This window comes from Homalodisca vitripennis, chromosome 5, assembly GCF_021130785.1.
Source record: "Homalodisca vitripennis isolate AUS2020 chromosome 5, UT_GWSS_2.1, whole genome shotgun sequence".
NCBI lineage: Eukaryota > Metazoa > Arthropoda > Insecta > Hemiptera > Cicadellidae > Homalodisca > Homalodisca vitripennis.
This window is the reverse complement of record NC_060211.1, coordinates 874,193-887,048: the sequence shown is the minus strand read 5'-3', so window position 1 is coordinate 887,048 and position 12,856 is coordinate 874,193. Positions and strand designations below refer to the sequence as shown.

At 34.3% G+C, this 12,856-nt stretch overlaps 1 protein-coding gene across 4 annotated transcripts in view; it reads left to right on the top strand.

Moving 5' to 3' along the window:
* The window catches only part of LOC124361714 (centrobin-like), a 127,882-nt gene that overhangs the window by 103,217 nt on the left and 11,809 nt on the right, over positions 1 to 12,856 (top strand). The window lies entirely within an intron of this gene.

Below are 12,856 nucleotides of genomic sequence, written 5' to 3'. Positions count from 1 at the left end.
TCAGATAATTCTTCATTCATACCTACTAAACTAACATTGTCTTCTGATACAATACCCAGTAAGTTCCTAATGCCACTACTGTTCAAATTAACACTCATTGTGAAATGTACGATAAATTATTTACTCAAAAATAAAATATTAAACTTAAATGAAAATAGGTGGAACATATGCAGTTCCACAAAAATTTAATCAATTCACTCAAACCTTACACAAACTTCTACATTTTCACTTCACTAAGTTATAAAACAATACACAAACGTTCATTTATACACACTAGTAAATTTCTTTTTAATCGAATAGATACAATAATAAGTAGCAAACAATACACTAGTATTGACAATGGTGTAATAACAACTATCAGAGAAATCACTTTGGCAATCAGACAATGCGTAATTCTTATCTAATAGCTGAGTCGGTGATTATGATTTTTAAAACTTCCAGGTAACAATAAAGTTTAAAAAATTATAAACTTTAATGAAGTAATTTTTGATGCATTAGGCATTTTGGGATTTTGCAAAACGTAACCCTTTCAAACTACTAGTGTATAAACATTTATATGCTTACAGGCTATTGTAACGATGTTTCTGAAAGCCAAGAATACACTCTTTTCAATAACTACACTCACAATTGTGTAAAACGTAAACTCTGAACAGGGAATTTTGGCAAACATATGGTAATTTTTTAGTGTTCAAAAATTATGTGAATAATCGAAATCGGAAATGTGAATGCCCAAGTATAAAATGTTATAATGAAAAATATAATGCAGCTATAGAATTTTTTACAGTATAATATGAAACCTTGGATATTTATCTTTAAATTTACGTAAATTTTAGTTTGAACAAAGTAATAATAGAATTGCTGTGTGTAGCCTTTATTTCAACTACTTGGCTGTGTCCACTTAAGTACGATTGAAACCGAGATTTTGCTGCTCAATATATTAGTTACTTGATGTAGGTAAGATTTGTGTAACTATTCGCCGCCAATTTGGTAAAAACTAGTTTCATTAATAAATATAATATTTGGGTAAACAATCTTATTTCAATAAGAAATAATTTTAAATAAAACACACATGTACAACTGTTATACGTCACTTGCACTGTTGTTAGTCACCCATCCTTTTAATTGATTTCATATATAATGTAGCAGTCATTCTTGGATTGATAATATAAATTAATAGTTTTAAATTTTTAGATTTGATTTGATATAATTTGAATATCAGATAGCACAAATGACCTACTCCTCACAAATGACCTACCAGACCAGCTACCAATGTATTGCCAAACTACAATGTATGCAGATGACACTGTCATCACACTAACAGATAAATCAATAGAAACTCTGAACCGAAACCAATATAACCTTTGTGAAATTTTATTTTTTTATTTACTGTTTTTATTTTTATTCTATTTATTTTGTTTTTACAGTGTATTTTTTTAGTGTAGTTCTGTGTTTTTATATGCAGATTGTGTGGGAATGCTACAAAATCTGCGACCCGTACAAACTGATAGAAAAACTGCACTTGATGAGTACTCAAATATAATTTTTTTTAAACAATAAATGTTCAAATTAAAATTGTAATATCATTTATTTTTCATGACAAAGAGTTACTGAACAGTAATATATATTCAGTCAGGGAGGGAGGGAGGGGGGAGGGACAGAGAGGGAGAAAGAGAGAAAGAGAAAGACTTTATTTTACAATTATCAAAATTGAAAATGGTGTCATACAATACAAATTGGGTAGTGTAATACAGATATTTCATGGAAAGTTGTTTGGCCAGTCCATATACTCTGCTATATTGTAAAAAGGTCTTGGTCTGAAGAAGCCAATCCTGAAGATGTGCTCTGAAACTCCTTGATTCAGTTGTCTTGATTTCAGCAGGCAGTCTATTGTAAAATTTAGCACCAGCGTATGTAGACTTCTTTTCAAATCTTCTAGTCCTGTGAGCAAGCAGATTGAAGTCATTTGCATGCCTAGTACCATAAGAATGGAAGTGTCCATTCCATACAAGGCCTTTTGAATTAGCTAGGCAGATAGTTTCCGATAGATAAATGCCCACTACAGTTAATATTTTACCCTTGAAGGTGTCTCTGCAGCTTTCCCTTTTTTCTAGACCATGCAGCAACCATCACAGCCTGCTTCTGCATTATCAGCACTCGCTCAAGATGGCTGTGTGACGAGGCCCCCCAAAGCACGATGCCATACCTTAAGTGTCCCTCAAAGAGTGCATGATAGCTAGCCTTGGCTGCCTGAGGTGAGGCTATAGTCAGCATCCGTCTCAAGACAAAAAGTGAGCTGCTCAGCTTGCTGTGTAATTGGTCATATGATTTGCCCAGGAAATATGGTATCCAGTATGACTCCTAGATGCTTAGTTGACTTAGCACATTGTAAATTAGGAGAAGCATGAATGTCATCTCTCTTGCTTCCAAAGTTTATTTGTACACTTTTGCTTTCATTTAGAGCAAGATCATTGGAGCTACAATAGTCAAGAGCCATGTTGAAGGCTATGTATGTCTGCACTTGAAGATCCTCCACAACCCTTGATGAAGTCACAAGGACAGAGTCGTCATCATACATCACGATTCGACAGTATTGTTCTGTAAAATAAGGAAGGTCAAAACTGAAAAGTATGAACATCACCAGGCCCAGGACAGACCCCTGGGGTACTCCTCTGGTAATGGGAAGTTTGGTAGATCTTACTGTAGATGTTGCTCCATTCCTAGATTCCTTCAATTCCACCAGTTGTTCACGACCCTCCAGATAACTTCTGAACCAATTCCATACCGTTCCTTCAAAGTCAAGATGTCCAAGTTTATCTAAAATAAGCTTGTGGCTAAAACAATCAAATGCCTTACTCAAATCTAGATGGATGCTTATGATATTATCACCTACTTCGAGTTTCTCTAAGATCAATTCAACAAGATCCACCAAAGCAGTTGAGGTTGATCTATTGCAAAGAAAACCATGTTGACTTGATAAATCAATGTTGTTTACCCTCAGATGTTCGAAAATTCTTACAAGAACAACCTTCTCTATTATTTTTGCAAAGGTTGATATTAGCGATATCGGTCTGTAGTTCCCCATGTCATCCATTTTTCCTTTTTTGTGCAAGGGTATGACCTTTACAGTTTTCAGCTTACTTGGGAAACAACCCTCACTCAAACTGAGGTTTACAATGTGAAGTAAGGGTGGAAGTAACTCCTCCATGCAGTATTTAATCATCATTGAAGAGTACTCATCTAGACCGGCAGAGGGTTTGGATTTCATTTTTGATATTATTGTTTTCAATTCAATTTCAGAGGTAGGATGTAACACATTTAGAGGTATCCTTATATTCAGAGGAAATATTTTTCTTATTGCAGGTTTTTCCAGAAGATTAATTTTTAGTGTTTCATCTGCCATAGAAGTAAAAATTGTATTAAATCTGTTAGCAATTTCTGTAGTGTCCTCAATTTTTGAATGGAAATCATGATATGGTCTAAGTATGAGGTATTGGAGGCTTTCCTTTTCCTTTCACTGTTTACCAGTGTCCAGAGAGCTTTGTTTTTATTAACAGATCTGTCAAGATAGTCTGTACTTGCTTGTTGTCTTAAAGACTTTAGTTTCAAGTCATAAGTTTTTTAAGGTGATTTGCCCTCATCTTATCTTCTTCTAGGCCGTGAAACAGGTACCTGTCCTGGGCCTGCAGAAATTGCTCTTTCAGATTTCTTGCTTCAGTATCATACTTGTGTTCTACTGAAGAGGCAGGTCTTTCACGAGATTTTTGCAAAGGGCATGCTTTGTTAAGGGATGCTGTCAATATATAAAGAAAGACATCATAAGCTTCTTCTGTCAGGGCTGTCTCAAAAACCTGTGTCCAGTCTTGATTAGCAAGAAGCATTTTCAGAATCCCCAAATCTCACCATGGTAGTGCCGACGTGTGGATGAAGTTGGTTTAGTCATGGCCGCTTCAAACTGCAAAGTTGTTCTGTGTGATCTGAAATAGCTGCAGGAATTATCTGAACATTAATATCATCCCTGAAGGCTGAGTATTCAAGTCAAGTCAAAGTCAAGTCAAATCATCTTTATTTACATGTACATAGAGTACAGTATTGCGTCAAGATACAATAAAATAAATTAATATATACAATTAAAATCATTTAGCAAATGACATAGGTTGTTATTTTTTCTAAGTCCTCCAGTTTAGAAATTCTTGTAGGGTGTAGAAGGGTCTGTCCAGCAGCCACTGCGTCAGTGATGTCTTCATGTTTCTCACTGGTAGCTTCTTCAATTCTTCAGGCAGACAGTTGTAGAAGACAGCGCCTCGGTAAGACGGCTTTTTTTCGAAGAGGCTGAGGTGGTGTATATTAAGTGTGAAGTTGTGCCTGTGTCTTGTGTTGTAGTTTTGCTGGTCTCCCAATTTGGCTTGGCCGGAATTCACGGTGTAGAGAATAGTTTCAAGGATGTAGAGTGATGCTACAGTCAGTATTTTGAGTTCCTTGAAGGCGTCTCTACAAGTATCCCGTACACTCAGGCCCTTAAGTGTCCTTACAGCCCTTTTCTGTATTATCAAGACTCTTTGAAGGAGTGTGGCACTAGTTCCTCCCCAAAATATCAGCCCATACCTCAGGTGTGGTTCGAAAAATGAATAGTATGCTGTCATGGCTGTTTTTATGTTGCTTATTTGTTTAATTCTTTGTATAACAAACATGCCCGTGTTAAGTTTCTTGCAGAGCTGTTCTAGATGAGGTTCCCATGTAAGGTTATTATCAATTATTATGCCTAAATATATACTAGATTTGACTGTAGTAATTTCTGGGAGTTCTTGGTGGTAGTTTGGATATGGTGTAAAAATGAGTTGGTAACTTTTGCTTTTGTTTAGGACTAGATAATTTTGATAGCAGTATTGTCTGGCCATGTTGAAGGCTATAAAAGTATCTACTTCCAGTTGTTCTTTATTTTTATTTGCAACAATCAATGCGGTATCATCAGCAAACATCACTGCTTCACAGAGGTTCTGTAGGTAATTTGGAAAGTCGTTTGTCAAATGAATGTATAGGTCAGGGTCAAGGACCGATCCCTGGGGCACTCCTCTACTGATTGGTAGAACGTCTGATTTTGCTTTATTTACTATTTGGTTGTCTTTATATGTGATCTCTACCAGTTGTTTTCTGTTGCTGAGGTAGCTGTCAAACCACAGAAGTTCTTTTCCATTAATACCAAGATTTTGTAGCTTTTTAATGATCATTTTGTGATCAAGGCAATCGAAAGCTTTGCTGAAATCCAGCAGTATCATTGTTACTATATAGCCTTGTTCCAGTTTATATATTATACTTTCAAGTAGTTGTATTACTGCTGTTACCGTTGATAATATTTAATTTGAAACAAAATCCACTAACTCCAATGAACAATAACTATGAATCTATAAAATTTTTGGGAATTTATAGACAGTCAGCTATTTTGGAGTCCATGTAAAATTATAATAAGTTCTGACAGTCAGCTATTTTGGAGTCCATGTAATATTATAATAAGTTCTGGCAGTCAGCTATTTGGGAGTCCATGTAAAATTATAATAAGTTCTGGCAGTCAGCTATTTTGGAGTCCATGTAAAATTTTAATAAGTTCATACAGTCAGCTATTTTGGAGTCCATGTAAAATTATAATAAGTCCTGGCAGTCAGCTATTTCGAAGTCCATGTAAAATTATAATAAGTTGTGACAGTCAGCTATTTTGGAGTCCATGTAATATTATAATAAGTTCTGGCAGTCAGCTATTTGGGAGTCCATGTAAAATTATAATAAGTCCTGGCAGTCAGCTATTTTGGAGTCCATGTAAAATTATAATAAGTTCTGACAGTCAGCTATTTTGGAGTCCATGTAAAATTATAAAAAGTTGTGACAGTCAGCTATTTTGGAGTCCATGTAATATTATAATAAGTAATAAGTTCTGGCAGTCAGCTATTTGGGAGTCCATGTAAAATTATAATAAGTCCTGGCAGTCAGCTATTTTGGAGTCCATGTAAAATTATAATAAGTTCTGACAGTCAGCTATTTTGGAGTCCATGTAAAATTATAATAAGTTCTGGCAGTCAGCTATTTTGGAGTCCATGTAATATTATAATAAGTTCTGGCAGTCAGCTATTTGGGCGTCCATGTAAAATTATAATAAGTCCTGGCAGTCAGCTATTTTGAAGTCCATGTAAAATTATAATAAGTTCTGGCAGTCAGCTATTTTGGAGTCCATCTAAAATTGTAATAAGTTCTGGCAGTCAGCTATTTTGGAGTCCATGTAATATTATAATAAGTTCTGACAGTCAGCTATTTTGGAGTCCATGTAAAATTATAATAAGTCCTGGCAGTCAGCTATTTCGAAGTCCATGTAAAATTATAATAAGTTGTGACAGTCAGCTATTTTGGAGTCCATGTAATATTATAATAAGTAATAAGTTCTGGCAGTCAGCTATTTGGGAGTCCATGTAAAATTTTAATAAGTCCTGGCAGTCAGCTATTTTGGAGTCCATCTAAAATTATAATAAGTTCTGGCAGTCAGCTATTTTGGAGTCCATGTAATATTATAATAAGTTCTGGCAGTCAGCTATTTGAGCGTCCATGTAAAATTATAATAAGTCCCGGCAGTCAGCTATTTTGAAGCCCATGTAAAATTATAATAAGTTCTGGCAGTCAGCTATTTTGGAGTCCATGTAAAATTATAATAAGTTCTGGCAGTCAGCTATTTTGGAGTCCATGTAAAATTATAATAAGTTCTGACAGTCAGCTATTTTGGAGTCCATGTAATATTTTAATAAGTTCTGACAGTCAGCTATTTTGCAGTCCATGTAAAATTATAATAATTCCTGGCAGTCAGCTATTTCGAAGTCCATGTAAAATTATAATAAGTTGTGACAGTCAGCTATTTTGGAGTCCATGTAATATTATAATAAGTTCTGGCAGTCAGCTATTTGGGAGTCCATCTAAAATTATAATAAGTTCTGGCAGTCAGCTATTTTGGAGTCCATGTAAAATTATAATAAGTTCTGGATTGTCTCGAGTTATATATCTAATTAGATGTTTGAATGATGTAGTACCTGAAACCTATGTCAGGACAGCTTATTTTGCTTATTTCCAGTCTGTTTTTTAGATGTGGTTTAATTCTGCGGGAGAGCTGTAACACAACTCAGGACGTCTTGATTCTGCAAAATAAAGTTCTTACAGTCGTGACTAAGTCAGGTCCATGGGATCACTGTAGACCACTTTATGTACAGTTACAAATTCAAACTGTAATTTATTTGATCTTAGTATGTATACCTTTATTCATCAAGAGAGTCAATTCAATTACAATTGCCATCAACGTGATACCAGGAAAAAAGTGACGCTGTTATAGGATATGACCGCCTAAGTAAGAAGACCTTAAATAGCCACATTGTTATGTCTCTCAAAATAGTTAATGTGCTGAGACCTATGATCACTTTGTACACTAAAAGTACTAAATTTAAAAATAATTTATATTCTTGGCTCTTAAAAAATCCACTTTATAGCATGGATGGTTTAAAAAATATATAAACAGCATTACTTTTTAAACATAGATTTGTATTCAATATTTATTTTCTTGTCTGTAAAATTGCTTAAAAGTCTTTTTTTCTTACATTTAAAAGTAATGATTGACATTGTCAGTGATTTGTAAAAACTGAAATGAGAAATAAAATTTACTATTATGTATGTGTGTGTAAATATTGTTTTGTATATAACTATTTAAAGCTTAATTTATCTGGTAATAGTTCATTTTAAATAAACCTCTAATTATGTATACATTATTGGATAGATAATTTTTGTAATCTGAAAATGTAAACACATAAGAGCCATTACATCTAATTTTAGTTTGTGACATAAATCTTTTAGGTTAAAGGTTGTAATTAAAAGATAATTATGTAATTTAAATGTAAGTTAGTTATGTTTTCACTTTGCCTATGGCTGTATTGTGACATTGTCAATGATTATAAATATCTGTATGACAAATGAAGAATTATCATTAGTGATTATTAGACTTTATAGGCGCTCAGCCAATAGACTTTATGCAAAATCACAAATCTGTAGCTCAATTTATTATGAGATATTATAGAACTACAGAGATGTAAGACATATGTTTCAGCCCCCTGAGTGTTAGACATCACAGGCGCTCAGCCAATAGACTTTATGCAAAATCACAAATCTGTAGCTCAATTTATTATGAGATATTATAGAACTACAGAGATGTAAGACAAGTCCACAGTAGAAGAAGTGAAAAAAGTAATTTCCTCCTTTAAAACCAAAACATCATCTGGAATTGATGAAGTGTCTTCAAAGCTAATAAAGGTGTGCAGTGAGGAACTTGCTGGACCACTAACCCAACTTATTAATAAGTCATTTGAAGAAGGAAAGTTCCCAACTAGACTAAAATTGGCCAAAGTAATACCTCTTTTCAAACATGGCATTACCACAGAGGCAAGCAATTACCGCCCTATTTCCCTGATTTCAACGTTTTCTAAGGTGTTTGAAAAAGCAGTACTCTCTCGCCTCATGAACCATGTTGTAGAACATGGCATGCTTACAAATCATCAACATGGTTTTATAAAGGGCCGATCCACAACAACTGCTATTACTAGTTTGGTGGAGTTTATTGTGGATCAACTTGAAGCTGGCAACACAACAACTGCAGTACTATTAGACTTCACCAAAGCTTTCGATTGTCTTGACCACAACCAACTCTTTAAGAAGCTGGAAGCATTTGGGATTTTTGGAACAGCAGCAAGATGGTTTAAAAGTTATCTGACAGACAGGCAACAGGTGGTTGACTTGGTGTGCACAGACAGAGGAACGTCCCGTTCAATAAGATCTAGCCCTTTACTAATACCAAGTGGCGTACCCCAAGGTTCAGTTCTGGGGCCTGTCTTATTTGTTCTTTTTACTAACGATCTCCCGGGTTACTTGGAAGAATTTTCAAAAACCATTATGTATGCAGATGATACGGTTCTACTTTTAGGTAATAAACATCCTGAATTGCTGGAAGTCTCTTCATACACAGCAACGAACATGGCTGTTCAGGATTGCCATAGTAACAACTTGGTAGTCAATGAAGCCAAGACGCAACAACTGATCTTTGGAAGAGGAAAGAACGATTTTGGACCATTGCCAAACATTGACACTGTGGAAGAAGCCAAGTATCTGGGGATCGTAATGGACAATGGAATGAAATGGACACCTCATGTGGACAACCTCTGTAGCAAACTAAGCTCTGGACTTTATGTTGTTCGTCGAATAAAATCGATAAGTGATGTCACAGTTGCAATTACTGCATACTATGCACTCTTTGAAGCACACCTCCGATATGGTCTCACTGTTTGGGGAAAATCAAGTGTAGCCAACTTACAAAGACCCTTGACTCTACAGAAAAAATGTATCAGGATACTGGCAGGCCTGCAGCCTAGAGACAGTTGTAGAACATCTTTTGTTGAGCTGTCAATCCTCACTGTGGTTTCATTGTACATCTTAGAAACAGTAATGTATGCTCATGAAAATGGCTTGACCAGAGGCATTGATTTACATTCTTACAACACTCGTCGAGCAGCAGATTTTACACTACCAGAACACCATTCAGCATTATTTGAAGAGAAGCCTTCATATATGGGTGTAAAGCTGTTCAACTTCCTACCTACCAACATTAAGACAGAACAAAACCCCAAGAAAATGCTGAAAAGATGGCTCCTCCAACATCCTTTCTACTCAATTGACGAGTTTTTAAACTGGAGAGCTTTGAACATCAACCAGTGACTGGACTATCATTTACAAAGCTTAGATTTGTAAATTGTTTTATAAAATTTTGATTTGTATAATTACCTTTTTTATGACTCTCTTACTGTTCTCAAAGAATATGTAAAATAAAGTATATTGTCTATTGTCTATATGTTTCAGCCCCCTGAGTGTTAGACTTCATGGGCGCTCAGCCAATAGACTTTATGCAAAATCACAAATCTGTAGCTCAATTTATTATGAGATATTATAGAACTACAGAGATGTAAGACATATGTTTCAGCCCCCTGAGTGTTAGACTTCATGGGCGCTCAGCCAATAGACTTTATGCAAAATCACAAATCTGTAGCTCAATTTATTATGAGATATTATAGAACTACAGAGATGTAAGACATATGTTTCAGCCCCCTGAGTGTTAGACTTCATGGGCGCTCAGCCAATAGACTATGCAAAATCACAAATCTGTAGCTCAATTTATTATGAGATATTATAGAACTACAGAGATGTAAGACATATGTTTCAGCCCCCTGAGTGTTAGACTTCATAGGCGCTCAGCCTAATTGTAAAACTTGTAACTTGTAATTGTAACTTGTAAAATTATAATAAGTCCCGGCAGTCAGCTATTTTGAAGCCCATGTAAAATTATAATAAGTTCTGGCAGTCAGCTATTTTGGAGTCCATCTAAAATTGTAATAAGTTCTGGCAGTCAGCTATTTTGGAGTCCATGTAATATTATAATAAGTTCTGACAGTCAGCTATTTTGGAGTCCATGTAAAATTATAATAAGTCCTGGCAGTCAGCTATTTCGAAGTCCATGTAAAATTATAATAAGTTGTGACAGTCAGCTATTTTGGAGTCCATGTAATATTATAATAAGTAATAAGTCCTGGCAGTCAGCTATTTCGAAGTCCATGTAAAATTATAATAAGTTGTGACAGTCAGCTATTTTGGAGTCCATGTAATATTATAATAAGTAATAAGTTCTGGCAGTCAGCTATTTGGGAGTCCATGTAAAATTTTAATAAGTCCTGGCAGTCAGCTATTTTGGAGTCCATCTAAAATTATAATAAGTTCTGGCAGTCAGCTATTTTGGAGTCCATGTAATATTATAATAAGTTCTGGCAGTCAGCTATTTGAGCGTCCATGTAAAATTATAATAAGTCCCGGCAGTCAGCTATTTTGAAGCCCATGTAAAATTATAATAAGTTCTGGCAGTCAGCTATTTTGGAGTCCATGTAAAATTATAATAAGTTCTGGCAGTCAGCTATTTTGGAGTCCATGTAAAATTATAATAAGTTCTGACAGTCAGCTATTTTGGAGTCCATGTAATATTATAATAAGTTCTGGCAGTCAGCTATTTGGGAGTCCATGTAAAATTATAATAAGTCCTGGCAGTCAGCTATTTTGAAGTCCATGTAATATTATAATAAGTTCTGGCAGTCAGCTATTTTGGAGTCCATGTAAAATTATAATAAGTTCTGGCAGTCAGCTATTTTGGAGTCCATGTAAAATTATAATAAGTTCTGACAGTCAGCTATTTTGGAGTCCATGTAAAATTTTAATAAGTTCTGACAGTCAGCTATTTTGCAGTCCATGTAAAATTATAATAATTCCTGGCAGTCAGCTATTTCGAAGTCCATGTAAAATTATAATAAGTTGTGACAGTCAGCTATTTTGGAGTCCATGTAATATTATAATAAGTTCTGGCAGTCAGCTATTTGGGAGTCCATCTAAAATTATAATAAGTTCTGGCAGTCAGCTATTTTGGAGTCCATGTAAAATTATAATAAGTTCTGGATTGTCTCGAGTTATATATCTAATTAGATGTTTGAATGATGTAGTACCTGAAACCTATGTCAGGACAGCTTATTTTGCTTATTTCCAGTCTGTTTTTAGATGTGGTTTAATTCTGCGGGAGAGCTGTAACACAACTCAGGACGTCTTGATTCTGCAAAATAAAGTTCTTACAGTCGTGACTAAGTCAGGTCCATGGGATCACTGTAGACCACTTTATGTACAGTTACAAATTCAAACTGTAATTTATTTGATCTTAGTATGTATACCTTTATTCATCAAGAGAGTCAATTCAATTACAATTGCCATCAACGTGATACCAGAAAAAAAGTGACGCTGTTATAGGATATGACCGCCTAAGTAAGAAGACCTTAAATAGCCACATTGTTATGTCTCTCAAAATAGTTAATGTGCTGAGACCTATGATCACTTTGTACACTAAAAGTACTAAATTTAAAAATAATTTATATTCTTGGCTCTTAAAAAATCCACTTTATAGCATGGATGGTTTAAAAAATATATAAACAGCATTACTTTTTAAACATAGATTTGTATTCAATATTTATTTTCTTGTCTGTAAAATTGCTTAAAAGTCTTTTTTCTTACATTTAAAAGTAATGATTGACATTGTCAGTGATTTGTAAAAACTGAAATGAGAAATAAAATTTACTATTATGTATGTGTGTGTAAATATTGTTTTGTATATAACTATTTAAAGCTTAATTTATCTGGTAATAGTTCATTTTAAATAAACCTCTAATTATGTATACATTATTGGATAGATAATTTTTGTAATCTGAAAATGTAAACACATAAGAGCCATTACATCTAATTTTAGTTTGTGACATAAATCTTTTAGGTTAAAGGTTGTAATTAAAAGATAATTATGTAATTTAAATGTAAGTTAGTTATGTTTTCACTTTGCCTATGGCTGTATTGTGACATTGTCAATGATTATAAATATCTGTATGACAAATGAAGAATTATCATTAGTGATTATTAGACTTCATAGGCGCTCAGCCAATAGACTTTATGCAAAATCACAAATCTGTAGCTCAATTTATTATGAGATATTATAGAACTACAGAGATGTAAGACATATGTTTCAGCTCCCTGAGTGTTATACTTTCATAATGCTCAGCCATTATCAAAAGTTAGAATTTAATTGGAATGTAATTTGTTCAGAAATACCACAAAGTAATCTCTGCCACCCGACCATGTGTGAGTGTATGTGAACCAATAAGTGTTTCGTGTAAGTTTTATGTACCTCTTACAGAGACATCATATTTTCCAATCTATATTT